A 17,077-nucleotide genomic window follows, 5' to 3' on the forward strand; every position below is an offset into this window, starting at 1 on the left:
GCTCGGCGTAGACAGCGGACGGCGGACGGAGCCGAGCAGCAGCTTACTCTGGAGAGGAAGGGAGCGCAGGAGTAGGAGTAGGTAGGCGGGCTGGCGGAGCACACAAGCCGAGGCTGTACTAATCTCCAGACCCACCGCCTTGATTCTATTCGCTTCACGCTCAGGCCACTTAAATGACACTTTAGTTCAGCTTGCTAGGCGCAAGCGAAGGTGAAGGATCAGACACGCCCTGAAGGAAAATAAAACGGACTTGAAGCCTCGAAAGCTTATGAACTCTAGAAAATTAGAAAAGGATAGCAGACTATGAGTCGTCCCCAAACCGGCTGAGTAGTATTGAATTCTAGTACAGATTGTGTTCACCCAGAAGATAACAGCGCTGTTGGAGGTGAAGGAAGGTAGCACTGTCAATGTGCGTGGGACAGGTTCTCCTCCCCACACTCCATCGCTGGAGCAACGCAGCTGTGGAGCTTCGAAGAAGCAGAAGGGCTGCAGCATATAGCGTACCATCAAAAAGGCTGGCAACAACTGGTTGGTGCGGTAAGGAGGTTCAACAGAGGGAGGAGGTGAGGGGGTTAAGCCCTTGTGGGGGAGTGAAAGTTGAGCCTGTCGAAGCCCAGAAGCCTAAAGACACAAGGGGGAGCTACTCTCTACAAAATCTGGACCCTCTACCAGGACTTTTTAGATTTAATGCACAAACTTTGTGTTTAACTACTGAGAGAGCCCTGGGGAAACGGAAGGCCAAGGGGAAAGGAAAAGGCAGCAATAAGGACAAAGAATTAGCCGCCCCTATAGTCCCCAATGATACCGGGCAAACACAAGCAGCAGAGAGAGCCCTAGAAGAGCAGCCCTCCATAGAGCCTGGCCCTGAATTCGAGCGGGAAGGTACAGGCGACACTTTACAATCTCCGGAGTTAAGGGTATCAAAAAGGGGAAAGGAACGCCAGCTGCGGTATACCGCTCCAAAGGAGCTGCCCCATAAGGCTAACTCGAGCAAAGGGGGGTCTAAAATTAATGCTAGTAAAACCTCCCGAGTTACACCCTCGCTGAAGTCTTATTTTAAGGTCCTCCCACAGGTCTTAAATATAAATCAAGAATCCCAAAACCTACAGTTTACTTCACTTGCATCCCCATCAGCAGATGATATTGGGGTTACAATAACTTCTACACTTCCCACAGTTCGTTTGGGCAATTTGAAAGAAGGAGAGGTAGTGGAGGAGGTTGTGCGAACTAGCGGTGTAGAGATGGGAGACCCAGTAGATTCTGATATTAATACAGTCTCTTTGCCAGACCAGCAAACTGTAACCACAGGAGCAACAAGTGAGAATAAAGGTTCGATACAAGACCGTGCAGGGTGTGAAAACTCTGGAGGCGATGATACTATTCAAGCCATACTTCTTAGTATGAGGGAAGAGATCAGGAATGGGTTTTAAGAGTCAAAGAGATGTTTTGAGGAGTCCAGACACACTCAATCAGAGATCCGCACAATGTGTGAAAACTTAGAATCTAAAGTAGATGGTCTCTCATTAAGAACTGGGGGGCTAGAGAATTCTGTTGAGGAGTTGAAGGCTAAATTGGAGGCTGCAGAAGGGAAGATCCAGTCTTTACGACGGGAAGGGGACTCAGTCAGAGAGAGGGTTGAGTCTCTTGAAAATTTTTCCAGAAGGAACAACCTGAGACTATTAAAAATACCGGAGGGAAAGGAAGGAGGAGACTTCATTGGAAGTCCTTTATCCAATTACCATTTCTCCAGCTAAAGTTTCCCTCAGATTACCGGAACAATTGCTAGACTCTGGAGAGAATGAAGATGAATCAGATGAAGGGGATAATTTCTTACTGCCAGAAGCCCATCAGAATTTTTCATTTGATCCACATCCTGATATTTAGAGTTAGACTTTTGCCCGGAAACGGTTACTCCAGCTCAGGATCCAATCCCTACGGCCCAAGTTCCTTGGGCTCTTCTAAATAATCTGCAGTATATGTTGGACGATATTATCACCGTTTCTCCCCGCAATCCTAATCAGCCTTGAGGTCACCCAGGCCACATTCTTCAGTTCCGTTTCATCGCTCGCAGGACGTTCACCTCTGACTACGATAGGGAGGAATGAGAATTGGATGACAGATCACTCCTTACGGAATGGGATGATTCCCCAATACAAACTGTCTCCTTCAACTCCTGCTCCTGCCGACTCTCCTCCTGTTGACATTGGAGGTATTCACCTTCTTATGGAGTGAGCTACACAGCGTTTTCTTCTTCCTATGGAAACAAAGAAGGATGATTGTTTCCTTTACGATTTTAAGGATCAACCACAAAAACAAATACGTCTATTCCTGTTGGAAAACGAGGCAGCATCTGTGAGGCCTGCACAAATAACATGACTACATTTGTCATTCACTGGGAACCCAACACCCAATTGCAGCGCCTGACTCTCAGAGGGTAGCGTTGCAGAGCAGTCTGAGGCTTACTCAAGGGAGGTGGTGTGGGCTAGTAATCGCCATATGCAGGTGCGCAAAAATAACACTCAATTGATTGTCCAGTCTGTACTTTGCTTTATAAAAGTAACAGTACATTTATTAATAACACACATACTACTCAATACTGTGCACCAATTTACAAATATACTTAAGCTGTTGGAATTACTTTGTGACATTGCAGAACATCTCCACTAGTACTACCACTCCCATGTATGCACATCATCTTGCCCCCAATGCAATTAGTTGGACATAACCCGTCAAACACCCTAGCAAGAGTGTCTAGCCATTAAAATCCACTTTGCTTATGACATCACCGTACACCAATACTTCACATTGAACATCAGTCCCTCTAAAAGAAATAACCCTTAATAAATGCATTTCAGTGCAATTACACTCTTCACCTGTGGGCTGGGAGAGGCTGCGTTGCTCCTGCTGCTCCCCCTCCTTCAACAAATGAGGGTGACCCCCCTCCTCTGGGGGCCACCAGTATCTAAGACAGCAGAGTTCCTAATGCCTTGCAAGGCATTCTGGGCGCTCCATGCCGATTTCCCCCGCATATTACATGAGCGGCTCTCCCGCTGTGCCGGGGAGAGCAGCAATGTGTGCCCCACGCTGCTGGCCGATTGGTCGATTTTCTGGGGCCCTGGCACCTTTCTCTCTCTTCTTGGGAGAGCCCACCCACAGATGCCCCCTGCCAGCCAGCACCCTTGCATACTGCCGCTGGAGCCAGCCACTCGGTTCTGGTCTGCCCGCTCTGGCAGGCAGACGTGCAAGGCTTCTCTGGCTGACATTTGCCCCCGGGGATGGGGTCCTGGGCCCCCGGACATCTTGGAGGGAGTGCAGCGGCACTCCCCCCCCCCCCCCCCCCCCGCCTCCCTTCGGGTCCTGGGGATGGGGTCCCGGGCCCCCTCCATGACTGGGGCCCCGGGCCCCTGGACATCTTCGGTGGGGGGCGCAAGGCGCTCCCCCTCATCCAGGGTGGGCTTCTGGCACCGCAGGGGGCAATTTTTACGGGGGCGACGTGACGGCGTTCCCCCCCCACCTCCTCCTTTACATCACCAGCGGCCAGGGTGGGCTCCTGGCCCCCCTCTGGCATCTTCACGGGGGGCGCGACTGCGCATCCGGCTTTCCTTTTTCCTGGGGCAGCTCCCGGGACCTGAATCACCCCGGGGGCATCTGAGACCGGCGGCGGAGACCCACGCGCTTTGTCGCCGGTCTTCTTAGGGGGTCAAAGGTCGCCTACCTTCCGGGGGCCATATCTCAGCCCCTGGGGGTCTGATCTGCCCCATTTTTGTCTTCTTGCTCCTGGTGGCGTCCCCCAGAACTGGGAGCACTCTCCTTCGTCCTCCGGGTCTCCAAGAGGGTGCATTCTGCCGGGAGCTGTCTTCACTGGCTCCCTGCGCCTCTCTTCTCCCTGTAAAGCAACAACACAAGTGCCAATACTGTCAAATATTAAAACCTGAATAACTCAACACAAAGAACTAAACTGAGTGCCAGAAGGGACTGATTTGTCAAGAGTAAATCTATTTTATTGATCAGACTTTTTTAGAAGCAATCTGTTGGTTAGAATTCACCAAACAATTCACAATTTATCAGAAGGACGAACATTACAAAAACACTACGCATAAAATTGACATTACAACAATCAGTGCACAATAGTGGAAAAATTAGAAAGCCAACATGATTCAACAACAATCTCATACGAATCTCACTCTCACCTAGCATACATACATACAGAAATATTTACAACTTTATACAAAATTATACAAAATGAACTTTCATAAACACCAAGGACATATATTTGGCTGATTCGTATTTCTATCTATTATGGAGCGGCTATTTCATGAATAGCGTCCTTATGGTGTGCTTGAGCGGTCTACGCGTTTCGAACCCCGAATGAATGTGGGGGTTCTCATCAGGACCTCATAACTATGGTTTATGTGTGCACCCTTTAGACTTTTGTAAACGGAATGCCGGACGATAAAACAATGTATTGAAGAGTGGTTTCAGGAGTGAGTTAAGTTTTTGAATGAAGCGTAAGGTTCAATGGCACTTCAGGTTGAGCGCAGATCAATCTTGCGTTCAAATGCGTTCGTCCTCAGTTTGGGGTCTTGACTCAATTAGCTCAGCTTTGCAGAAACTCGAGTGACTTGTGTTGTTGCTTTACATTTAGGAGGCTTGGCCTTACTGTGGGAAGCCCACACCCTGTGTTGTTTCCTCTCTTCTCCCTGAGCACTGGTCCTGGGCTCTCTTTCTGGCGCTGTTAGGGGCCTGGGGAGCAGTCAGGGGGGTGTCCTCCTTCCAACTGCCCATTGCACCAGGCTCCAGCACCTTTCGCCTCAGCAGACCACACCCCAGAGAGCTTCCCTTCCTGTGCAAGTACTTTTTAAAAGTTGAGTAGGGGGCTGGCAGGAAGTCTGTGTGTCCTATCAAACAGCGACACATCACTTCCCTGCCCCCTCCTTCTTGTCCAGTCTCTGGGTTGTTCAAACATGGCGTCGTCCAGTGTCTCTGGCCACATGGCCTCTGAAACCCAACTCCTTATCCCCTCACTGCCTTCCCTCCTACCCAGCAACAGCAGGTGATGGATTGGCTTGTTGCTCCACCTATCTTTTCTCCTTGGAGGGAAGATCTTCGCTCTGGGAAGAAAGGTCATTCATTTAACCTGCCAGGGCCAGACCCCGACCCCAGCCAGGGCCTCCGAGAAATATGACCTTTCTGGATGACCCACAAGCAGTACAAATATGACTTGGGACTCTGCAGAATACTCATTTTCACATCTGCTACACTGGACTTTAGTGCATGTCGGGACTCTGTAGGCCTTGTGAAAGTCAATTTAGCCATGGGCCACACGTCCCCATAGGGGAATAATGAAGTGAAATCACAGTAAAACACACTGACTTACCTTGGCATGTTCCTTCCCAGGGTATAAAGCCTATTCCATGTCACCACCTAATTCTGCATAAGTCCTGCCCCAACCATTCACTCTGTAGCTGCTCCTGGACTGCGCATGCTAGGAATCTCCTCTGCGCAGCCCCTACACGTGTGCACACGCATGTACACCCGTGTCTGCATGTAACCAGCACGGTGCCCCATACTCCAGCTGATGCGCAGCAGCCTAGTCAAGCCAGGGGTACACCAGTAAAATCTCCATGTAGTCTCCTTTCTTATGAGTTCACTGTGGGCGAATCCCAAATTATGAGGCTCCCCCAAAGTAAAAGCTCAATAATAAGGTGCTCCAAAAAGCGAAAAATCGTGGCGGCCCCTACTCTCAGACCAACCTTCTAACAATTCCGATTCATTTCATTTGGCAGGTAGGACGAAGTCATGAATGGTCCTGCCCCGCCTTGATAAAAAATATAAGGCACCAGACATTTCACCTGCATGTCTAATTGGTCAACCAAAGGCAGACTGTTATCGCTCAAGCAGCTCAAAGACGAGCGCGGAATCCCTCCTCTGCGGTCAGCTCCTGATCGGGATGGGAGACGTTTGGACACTATTGGAAAGAAGCTGTCGACAATGGCAGCAACGACCATCTGTGCAGCTAACTCACTGGCTATCTTAGGACGATATGATACAGATGTGGTCGGACTTTCTCCCTACATCGACATGTTGCCTGAGCCTGTTAAGTCTGAGGCACCTAAGATCCTTCAGAAAGGGGAACGAATCTCGTCTGAGATTGATTCATCAGTGGATGTTGCATCTACAGGTTTTCGACAATTGGCAGATGCCGCGGTCCTACGGAGGCAGGGTTGGTTGAAATCAACATTGTTACGCCAAGAGGTTCAGGATAAAATAATCGATATGCCGTTTGATGGCGAATCTTTTTGGTCAGCATGTTGACGAGGCCCTACATGCTATTAAAAAGGATAGACAGCAAGATCTCTCGGAACGCTTCAGTTTCATAAGCCGCCTTTCATGGGGCCAGAGGCCGTGGATCCTTTTCTAATCGAGGAGGCTATAACCAGCAAAGACAATACCAGTCTAATCAGAGTACCCAAAGTTATCCAGTATTAGGGTATCTTTCATAGATTCACGTGCCTGAAACATTCCCCTTCATCGGGATGGGAGTCCCCGGTACATAAATACAGTAATGTTCCATAGACCTATATACATATTAATGGGCCAGAGGCCTCTCATTAGTAACATATCCATGTCCTTTTGTGAAAAAGCCGTCAACGACCGCTCCGTCAACGGGCTCGTCGACAGCTGCACCTACCTTGCCAAATGCGTATGTACACCTTAAAATTACGAAACGACTTCTCCAAGCAGTCTAGCCTTTACCACCTGCCCACCTCCTGGAGGAGGAAGACTGATGACGACAGTATGTTCAGGACTGCTACCAGCCCATCTAAACTTCATGTCAAATATCATGAAACCTCAGACTATGATGAACATGAGCAGGAGGACCAGGTGGATTACCATGAGGAGTACCATGCCCCTCAACCTCCTATGGTTTGCCTGCCAGCGACTCTGGTTTCTGACCTCCAATTTCTAATTTCTGATTACAAACAAAGGTTTCCATCTTCGGTTACGCCTCCACCTCCAGTGGTCTCTCCACCACCTAGACCTCGACCTTCACCTCTAATACAGCCTGGCCCTTCTACTTCACAACCTCCACCTTCCTTGGATGACTATGAGGAGGAACAACACGAAGAAGGGTAACTTCAAGATTCTCAGTCAACACACGATGAATGGGACGATTATCTAATTCCCTGTCCAGCATCCCCTGTGCCTACTGATTCACCCCCTGAGGATATCGGATGCTACACAATATCATTGAGAAAGTGTCTCAGCGTTTCCAAATACCTATGCCTTCTCACCAACAAGACTGTTTACTTTATGATTTTAAGGAACCATTCAAGAAGTCAGTCAGGTCTATACCTATCATTGACTACATTTGGGACCAGGGTGTTAAGATTATGCAAAACCCTTCTTCTTAACCCCCGGTGCTGCCCAGGCTGGTCAAGAAATATAGGGCTCCGGACACTGCTCCAGCTTGCCTGACCGCCCACCCCATATCTGACTCTGTTATCACACAGGCTGCGCAACTTAAATATAAAAATCCTTCTACAACGCTAAAAGCCCCTCCAGAAAAAGAAGGGAGACGGCTAGATAATATTGGGAAACGTGTCATCTATGTCCGCGTTAACGGTGCGCGCTTCCAACTCTTTGGCACTGTTAGGACGTTATAACCGGCAAATGTGGGCAGACATTGCCCCATATCTCGGATCCTTGCTGGAGGAGGCAAAAGAAGAGGCAAAAAAGATCCTACTAGAAGGCGAACGCTCCGCCGATATCGATTGTGCGATGGATATCGCATCTACTGGTTTTTGCCAACTGGCGGGGGCTGCGGTGATAAGACGCCAGGGTTGGCTGAAAGCAACGGCATTCCGTCCGGAGATACAAACTAAGGTCCTCGACATGCCTTATGATGGCCAGCTTCTCTTTGGCACTCACATTGATGATGCTCTTCATTGCATTAAAAAGGATACTGATATGGCTAGGGCCCTGGGTACCCTTCAGTTCAAAAATCCTCCTTTTCGTTACTGAAGAGGGAGAGGACAATCCTTTACGAGAGGAGATAATCAACACTACCGTTCCTCTTCCAATCAACAATATTGACCGCATTACCAACAGCGTCAACAACAGTCGTCTTACACGAAGTCCTCCTTTCGAGGAAAAGGAGGTAGGCAAAAGGACGCAGCTCAACGACAATGACTTCTCTCTGCCACAGGTCTCCACTTCCTTTCCACCATCCAGGATTGGAGGAAGAATTTCTCATTGCCTACAAAATTGGAAAAAGATAACTACAGATTGATGGGTCCTGCAACTAGTTCAGTTCGGACACTCACTGGAGTTCATAGAATTTCCTCCCCAGACCCCTCCTCATCCAATGCTCCACAAGAATTTACATCTTCTGCTCTTGGAGCTCTCACTAATGCTCCGGAAGGGAGCTATAGAAAGAGTTCCTCCTGGCCAACGGGGTAAGGGGGTCCTACTCACGTTTTTTCCTGGTCCGAAAAAATGGAGACCTATACTGGACTTGAGAAGTCTCAACAAATATCTGAAGAAACAGTCGTTTCACAAGGTTTCTATTCAAGAGGTGCTACAACTTCTCAACGCAAACGACTACATGGTGTCTTTAGACTTCCAGGACTCCTAGTTTCACGTCCCAATCCACCAAAATCACAAAAAGTTCCTCAGGTTCCCTGTGGTGGGCAGACACTACCGATTTCGGGTCCTGCCTTTTGACCTAAAATCAGCGCCACGCATCTTTACGAAATGCCTGTCTCCAGTGGCCGCATATCTCCGACAACGACATCACAAAGTCTTCCCGTACTTGGACGACTGGCTCGTCAAGGCACCTTCTCTAGCAGGCGTGACCAGATCCTGTAACGCCTGTCTTCAGCTTTTTAACCGCTTAGGTCTCACTCTCAATCGGAATAAGTCTGTCCTTCAACCTTCCCAGCGTATAACTTTCCTGGGCGTTATTCTCGACACAACCTAGAGAAAAGCTTTTCCAACAAAGGAGCGGCAAAACAAACTAACTTCTTTGGCAACTCGGATACAATCCAAAAAGTCCCTCACGGTATGCCTCTTCAAATCTCTGCTTGGTATTGGGTCTTCCTGCATCCTGTTAGTTTTGCAGCGTGAATCTTTCTGGATTCACTATGCTGTGCATATTCCGCAATCTGGTGGTTGGGTCTGGAATCGTAGTCCTTTTTTTTTCTCTTTTTTTTTTTTTTCGTAGCCCAGGTGGGCGTCGACGTCCCACCATTTGGTGTACCTTCGGTGACGTCGGCATGCTTCCGGCGGAAGCTACCACCCTTGGGCTCCATCTTCAGATTCTTTTTTCCGCCGTTGGGTCTGGATTGTCGCGTGAAGCTCCAGAAGTTTTGGAGGAGAAAAGAAGGAAATACAGCAACTCTTCGGTAAAGACCTGAGAAGATCGGGAGAAGAGAACCATCAGAGAAGAGACGACGAAGAAAGGAAAGAACTTCGAGATCTTCGACGTCCTTGGAGGAATGCGCACACAGGGAGCCCCCTGAGCGCAGGGATGTACAAGACGCCCTTTAAATTCTGTAAAAACTGCCACCACAAGTTTGTGCAGAAGGACCAGCACCCGGTCTGCAACCTCTGCCTGCCAATCGACCACGAGAGCAGAGACTGCAACGCCTGCTCCGTCTTCAAGCCGAAGACACTCCCGAGTTCGAGAGAGACAGAGGACAACTTACCACACGATACAGGGCAACGGCCAGGCCCCGACCCTTTACGAACTGGGCCTCTCCACCGACGACTAGGACAACATCGCCGAAGGTCCAGATGACTTCACGGTCGCAGAGACCGATAAGAAAACGCCTGACAAGGTAGGAGAGTCTATGACCCCGAAAACCTACACAGGGTCTCGAAAGCCAGAGGCAGACTCTCGAAAGTCAGCCCAGAGCCTCGAAAGGGGCGCCGAAAACTTCGACGACCGAAGCTGCATCCTCCGAAAAAATGCCCAGCGGATCCTTCGAAAAGGACTCCCGGAGGCCGAAGACCACCGAAAAGCATAGGTCATCGAAGCAAGCCCCCGAAAAAGGGACTTCGACTTCGAAGGAAAAGGAGCCGAAGAAAGCTTCGATGCCGCCGCCGGAAAGAGCAGTCGAAATGCTCAACGACGAGCAGGCCGCAGAGATGCAGAGAAAGAAAAGAAGGCTCGAGGCCGAAATGGAGAATATCCTTCAGAGAAAGAAGGACTTCGACGAAAAAATTAAAAGTTACAGGATCTCCTCGAAGCCGGCTCCGACCGTCGCTGAGGTACAGGAGCACGAGGAGTTCGACGTCGAAGAGACGCCGAAAACTTTGGACCTCTCGGAGCACGAAGAGGAAGAAGACCTCTACTACACAGAAGGGGATTACGGGGAGCAGCAGTCAAGCTACGGCTCAGGTTCCTCGACGGCCCAAGACAAGGAATGGCAGGACATCGAGGCCGAAAACCCGGAGGAGGCTGTGGAGACATACCCCTCGAGGCCTTCGCCACCGGACGACATTGGGGCATACAATGAGGTGGTTAGGAAGGCGGCAGCAGCCTATGGAGTTAAGTTGGAGGAGGAGAAGCCAAAAGCAGATTTCCTGCTGGAGACATTGCTCCCCACACAGACAAGAAGCCAGTTCTTGCCCATGCTAAATAGTCACAGACCAGGGGAAGGAAGCCTTCAAGGAACCGGCTACATGTAGATCAGTAACGCCGAGGACGGAGAAGAAATACAAATTCTCCTCCCAGGACCCAGCTTACATCAAGGGATCCGTCACAGCAGACTCAATAATCGCTGCAACGGCCAGAAAAAGGGCAAACGTCCCAACAACATCTGGACCTCCACCTGACAAAGAAAGCAGGAGGATGGATCAAACTCTGAATGGCATGTGAAGCCAGCTGTTTTACCACAATATAACCCCTTGAATACCAGATGAAAGGACACCACACAGGTTGTTATGAAAATAAACAGATATTTATTAGTTAACATACACCTCTGGACTCTTTATGAGGTCAGAGGGCTAAGTACATGACAATACTAACACGCATTTGCAATGCAATAGGTCTCGCATTTGCGAGTTCATTGGCACTATAACACGTAAATGAAGGAGATTGTCATTTACAATGCCAATAGCTCAAACTATCGCAACTGGAGACCTATTGCATTGCAAATGCTTGTTTTTATTTGGTGTCACTTTTATTTTGGTGTCCTGTCTGACTCTGATGTTTCCTGTTAATGTGACACAGGATTGTGATATTATCACATAGTTCAGGAGGGGCCAGACCTCACTACTTTAGTTGCTCGGTGCATCTCAAACTCTTAAAATAAAAAAATAAATAAAAAAGCATTAAAAACAGTATAACTGATAGTGGTTTTTAAATGCTCCCACCAATTTATAAATAGTAAGTTTGTTCCACTTAAATCCATATGAAATTGATCCGCAATTATTTTTAGATAAAGAAATGTTTGATATATTTAATTTAAGTTATAACTACCAGATTTCCATTTAAAATGGTAGTTTGTGACCTCGACGTGATTTGAACACGCAACCTTCTGATCTGGAGTCAGACGCGCTACCGTTGCGCCACGAAGTCAGCTGTTCGTTCATCACGAGGATGTTTAATATGTGAGTGCGAAGCTCAGTGATGAAATGCACTATGGTGACGATCGTTTGCTTTTGAAGCATTGGAAGGATAACTCAAACTCCTGTTTTTTATGCACTTCTACCTTTTCGTCACATCCATAAACTTGCTTTGCTATTGACGCTGCTATAGTATGACACTGTCCAAGTGTGAGAGACTGTGAAAACACACAACTCTTCTTGCAGCGCGCAAGAGCAGACATTTGTCACGCTGTTCAGCCGAGATCCGATCAGCTCAGCTGACAGAGTTGCACTCCTGGAGGACACCGAGGCAGAGCTCCGCGCCTCGGACTGTAAGTGCCCGTAGCTTTGTTTTGGTGTTGCCCTCTTTCCCTGTCACTAGATTAGCGGGTGTGTCATGCATGAGCCCAAGTGCAGGGACGATTCGGGAGAAAATTGTGACAATGATCATCACTCAGCTACCCCGAAACAGTGGCAGGAAATGCCGCAACCCATTAAATCAGGGGGAGACCGGAAGTCCCGGCATCGATGTACAGTGGTGGGGGGGCTGAAAAAAGGAGTAGGCTGGGAGAGTCGATATCAGCAGCCTCTGGGTGTGCGCAGCCTGTCTTTTCCTGCGGTGGGGGCTCTGAGGGTGAAGATAGGTGCCCAGGTACTGCGGGGGCGTTTTAGGCAGCTGGCCGATATCAGCAGCCTCTGGGGCTCGAGGAGCACAACGAGGGGGGGTGGGGGGGCGGCGGAAGAGCAGCACAACCTTTCTCCAGCGGCGGTCGGGGGAAATGGCAAAACAAAAGCGCCGAAAAAAAATAAGTAAACGCCCACCTCCGAATGACGACGGAAAAGGGGCGGGACTTAAAAAAAGAGGCAGAAACGCCCACGGATCGCATCAAGGCGGGGAAACTAGTAATTGACACACATCTCTTCCAATGGCTAGCCTCTATTTACGAAGCTAGCCAATGGAAGAGAGGTGAAATAAAAAGCCCCACTGTTGAAATCATTAAATCTTCGGCTCCGCCCCCAGCTTCGCTGAGGGACGATAGCCTCGACCTAAAAAGGAAACAAGAGTTCGCACAATATCTATAAGTGTGCCTGAGGGGCACGGCAAACCATATACTCAAAACAATGGAATGCGAGGAAAGAAAGTACTGTATGGAGATCCAGAGGCTGGAGGATCGCTGGGACTACGCTACGAACTAGGTGAGTAAGGAGCAGGAGGCCCACGGGACTCACGTGCAGAGTGGAAACTCTCACGCGGGATGCGTACCAACGTCTATGGATGCTACAGTTTACAAAGTTACGGATTCCGGACGAACCCGGCTGGATGGAGGGAAAACAGTGGACCTGGACACTAGGATAGTGAACACTGACTTCAGCACCTAGGAATTTTAGTTACCTAACCCACAGGCTGCGGGTGCATAGGGCTGAAGTGGTGTCTGGTCGGCTGCGTTGATCCCGGTGATGCCTGAAACAAGGAGTTTCTGGCAGGCAGCCAGATGGAGTAGTCCGGTGGTTCCAAGGATGGAACTAGGAAGGAGAAGTCCTGAAAGGGAAGGGGACAGAGTCTCGGTCACTAGCCAGTGACGGTGCTGGAACCAGGAGGGAACCAGGGGCTGTCACCGCGTTCAGGTGGAGGAAGGGTCGCTTCTCTCTGTAGCTGTGCGGACCAGGAGCTGCTCTTCACGACCAGGCTGGAGGCACGAGCTGTCCCACGTAGTCTGCTGCTGATGGCGGTGTTGGATCGTCGATCTGGTCAACAGGCCTTGGCAAGTGAAAGCCACACGGTGGAACAAAGATGGCGTCTGGTGTGGACCAGGAGGGTCCAGGGTGCTTCTCTTCCACAAGGAAGCAAGGGCCAGTCTGGGGGACCAGACTAGCAGGGTCGAAATCTTCGGGTCGTCGTCTCAGAGGTCACTAGCCAGCCGGCAAGTGACCAGACAACAGGAAAAGCAGCAACCAGGCAAAAGGGCCCCACGCAGATCACGGGGATGCTGGGGGGCTGGTCTTTGGTGCAGGAGCTGCGTCGGTGTGGGGCTTCTCAGTCCCCAATGCACTCACTCGAGGAACCCTCTGGGGTCGTGCTGGAAGCGCTGTGCAGGTTTCTTCAAGATGGCCGTCTCCACGTTGCTCGTCGCACCCACGGGTCTCAGCTGTGCTGTGGATGTGGGTAGAGGTCAGAGGGGTCTGGAGGTCCGGGTCTCGTTGAGCTGGGTCGTCTGATTCCGGGAAGGAAGGACTTTGCAGCAAACCGCACAGAAGCTTGATGGTGCCTGCGAAGCAGGATGGTCACTCCCTGACCATAGGGGAGATTCTTCAGTCTTCTGAGGGCCAGGAGGTCAAAGGTCAAGAGTTCTTCGTGGAAGTTGTCAAGATTAATCTGATTTGGAATGGGACCAGCTCCTACCTTTATCCTGCTAAAGGGGGCTGCACTACTGACTAGGTCCCTCCCCCAATCCTTTGTCCGGTTTCCTGCCAGAGCTGGGGCTGGAGTGCCCCAGCAACTGGTTGGAACCGGTGTATGCACAGGGCACCTTGTGTGCCCCAGGCATGTCTCATTCCTTTCAGCCCGGGCCTACCTAATACACAAACTCCTGTCTGGGGTGGTGCTAGCACCTCCCAAGGCAGGAAACCCTTTGTCCAAGCCTCCCTCGCTGGAAGGACTCCTAGCAGCAGGAGGTCAGACTTGTGTCTGTGGTGGCAGCATCCATTTTGTGATGCCAAGGCTCGAGTTAACTTTAACCGGGGTTCACAGTTACATACATGTCGTGTCCCTCTAGAAGGGTGGAATGCTACCCCCGTCGCCAGAATTGGCGAGGGGTTAGTATTCCAATTCGTATGACACCTTACTCAACATGTTTTGATAATGTTATACCAGAGTTGGCATTTAACCGCGAGGATTATAATGCACTTAAGAGTATATGGTATAGCGTTATCATGGAACAGCTATTAGGACTTGGTTCCGCAAGCTGCAAACGGGCTCAGCTCATGCCAGAGCACTATCTCACATAATTCCAAGCACTATGCCTTCAGGATTGATACGGCCTTCTATAGGAGTGACTGATAGGAATATATGTGTCCATTTTAGGTTTAGATATAGGGAACTATATCTAAAGCAAAGGGTGATTACACCACCTTGCCCCAGCTGTCGTACAGCCAGTTGTCTGTTTAGATGGCCAGCCAGGAGTGGCATAATACATGCTTCAGCCCCTGGTAGGCCCTGGGTACACCTATGCCCTGGATACCTAAGGTATACTGTACAGGGACTGATAAGGTGGCCCAGTACCAATTGGTAAATGTATCTAGGGTACATGGTTATGAATTTAGAGAGAGAACAGCTAGGCTGTGGGTCTGATTAGCAGGCCCACAGCCAGGGAAAGTCGAAAACCAGTGAAGCAAAAAGCTAAAATCTGGGGTGGCCATGGGATTGCAGACCCCACTCTCCTACAGCGAATTCCAATGCCCTCCTGAACAGACATCAATACCAGCATTGGGATGAGATGGGCCAATTGCTCAAGCACCTCCCGGAACAATACCGTGAGAGGGCATCACACCTTGTGGAAGAGGGGAAAAGCATCGCTAACTTGTGCCTCAAGACAGCCTTGGATGGGGCAGAAACAGCCAGCAGACTGATGGCTATAGGCATCACAGAGATAAGGCAAGCCTGGCTCAGGATCTCAGGCTTCAAGGCTGAGGTTCAGAACAACATCCTGAGCACACCCTTCAACGGTGAAACACTGTTCGGCGCCCCAGTTGACGGCAATGTCCATGGGGGCCCTGCAATTCAGGGGGATGAGAAGGGGCACTCCTACGGCAGGGGTGGAAGCCAGCAAGGGCAATCACACCAGGCATTCCACCAGGGACAACAGAGTGACAACCAAAGTCACCAGGGCCAGCAGAGGCAAAACTGGAACTACCAGGGCAGGGGCCAGTCCTTTCGATCAAGAGAAAATGGACGGGCCAGAGAAGGAGAGGCGGTGAACAACCCCCCTCTAAGTGACTTCACACGGAAAAAGGTGCTCTCCTACTCAAATCCTCCGGGGGAGGAGCACTGGAAAACAAACAGGAGAGGGCTATACGGACAAGACACAAAGGAACATGTGACGCCAGTAGGAGGAAGATTGAGATTTTTTCTCCAGGTGTGGAGAAAAATAACAGACAAGTGGATACTCAACATTATGCAGTTCGGATACTGCATAGAGTTCGAAAAGAGACCACCAAACAGAAAGCCAAAGAAAAGAGAGCACTCCGGAAGAGAGCTGCGATTACTCCAAGAGGAAGCTCAAGAACTCCTCCTCAAAGCGGCCATCGAACAGGTTCATTCAAAGAACGGAACAGGGGAGTGTACTCAAACTACTTCCTGGTGCCAAAAGTGGACGAAAGTCTAAGACCCATCCTGGACCTTCGGTTCCTAAACAAAAACGTAAAGACTCAAAAATTCAAGATGACGTCCCTACAAGAGGTCATCCCACAGATAAAGGCCGGGGACTTCTTGTCCACCATAGACCTCAAAGATGCGTACCTGCACGTCCCCATGAACAGGCAGCACAAGCACATGCTATGATTCACAGTGAACAAGGATCACTACCAATTCACGACCCTGGCGTTTGGCCTAAAGTCCGCACCAAGGGTGTTGACCAAAAGCCTCGCGGCAGTGGCTGCACATCTAAGAAGAAATGGGATACACGTGTACCCCTACCTCGACGACTGGCTCGTAAAGGCAAGCTCTTACAGGACATGCAAGGATCATGCAGAGCAGGTCACAAGAACGCTAGCAAGCCTGGGATTCTCCATCCACTGGGAAAAATGCTCAATGGAACAAGAGCAAGTGAAAATCTTCCTAGGAGCTCAAATCGACACCGTCCAATGCAGGGTGTTACCCAGCGAGAAGAGAACACTCAGCCTACTGAGGGAGAAACGTCACTACCAGAAGAGGCGAGCTCTGAAAGTGAGGAATGTGAGCAAGATCTTGGAGATGATGGCATCATGCATACACCTGGTCACCAATGTACGCCTACATATGAGACCACTCCAAGAGTGGCTGCAACAGCAATGGTCACAAGCTACAGGAAGTTGGGAGGATCTAGTGGTTGTAACGCACAGGGTGCAGGAAGAAATAAGGTGGTGGACCAAGGAAAGAATAACAGTAGGGAAGCCTCTAACACCACCGGACCCAACAGTGACCATCACCACAGACTCATCCCAAAAGGTATGGGGCGCACACATGAACAGGCTCAGTGAGGGGTCTGTGGAGCCCTACAGATGCAGTCAGACAAATCAATTACCTGGAACTGAAAACAGTGTTGCTAGCCCTCAAGGCCTTTCAGAAACACCTGTACAGCCAGAAGGTGCTGATACAAACAGACAACACCACAACGATGTTTTACATAAACAAACAGGGGGGAACTCAATCGTTCCCTCTGTCAAGCCTCGCACAGGAAATCTGGAGATAGGCAATACCACTCAAAATAGACCTGTTAGCCATACT

General features: G+C 49.8%; 1 protein-coding gene and 1 non-coding gene across 7 annotated transcripts in view; one reads left to right on the forward strand and one right to left on the reverse strand.

The window, feature by feature from the left end:
- RBM39 (RNA binding motif protein 39) overlaps positions 1 to 17,077 on the forward strand; it is a 503,417-nt gene that overhangs the window by 198,256 nt on the left and 288,084 nt on the right. The window lies entirely within an intron of this gene.
- On the reverse strand, positions 11,516 to 11,587 carry TRNAW-CCA (transfer RNA tryptophan (anticodon CCA)). The gene has a single exon. It is a non-coding gene; the product is annotated as a tRNA-Trp (tRNA).

This window comes from Lissotriton helveticus, chromosome 7, assembly GCF_964261635.1.
Source record: "Lissotriton helveticus chromosome 7, aLisHel1.1, whole genome shotgun sequence".
In the NCBI taxonomy this organism is placed as follows: domain Eukaryota; kingdom Metazoa; phylum Chordata; class Amphibia; order Caudata; family Salamandridae; genus Lissotriton; species Lissotriton helveticus.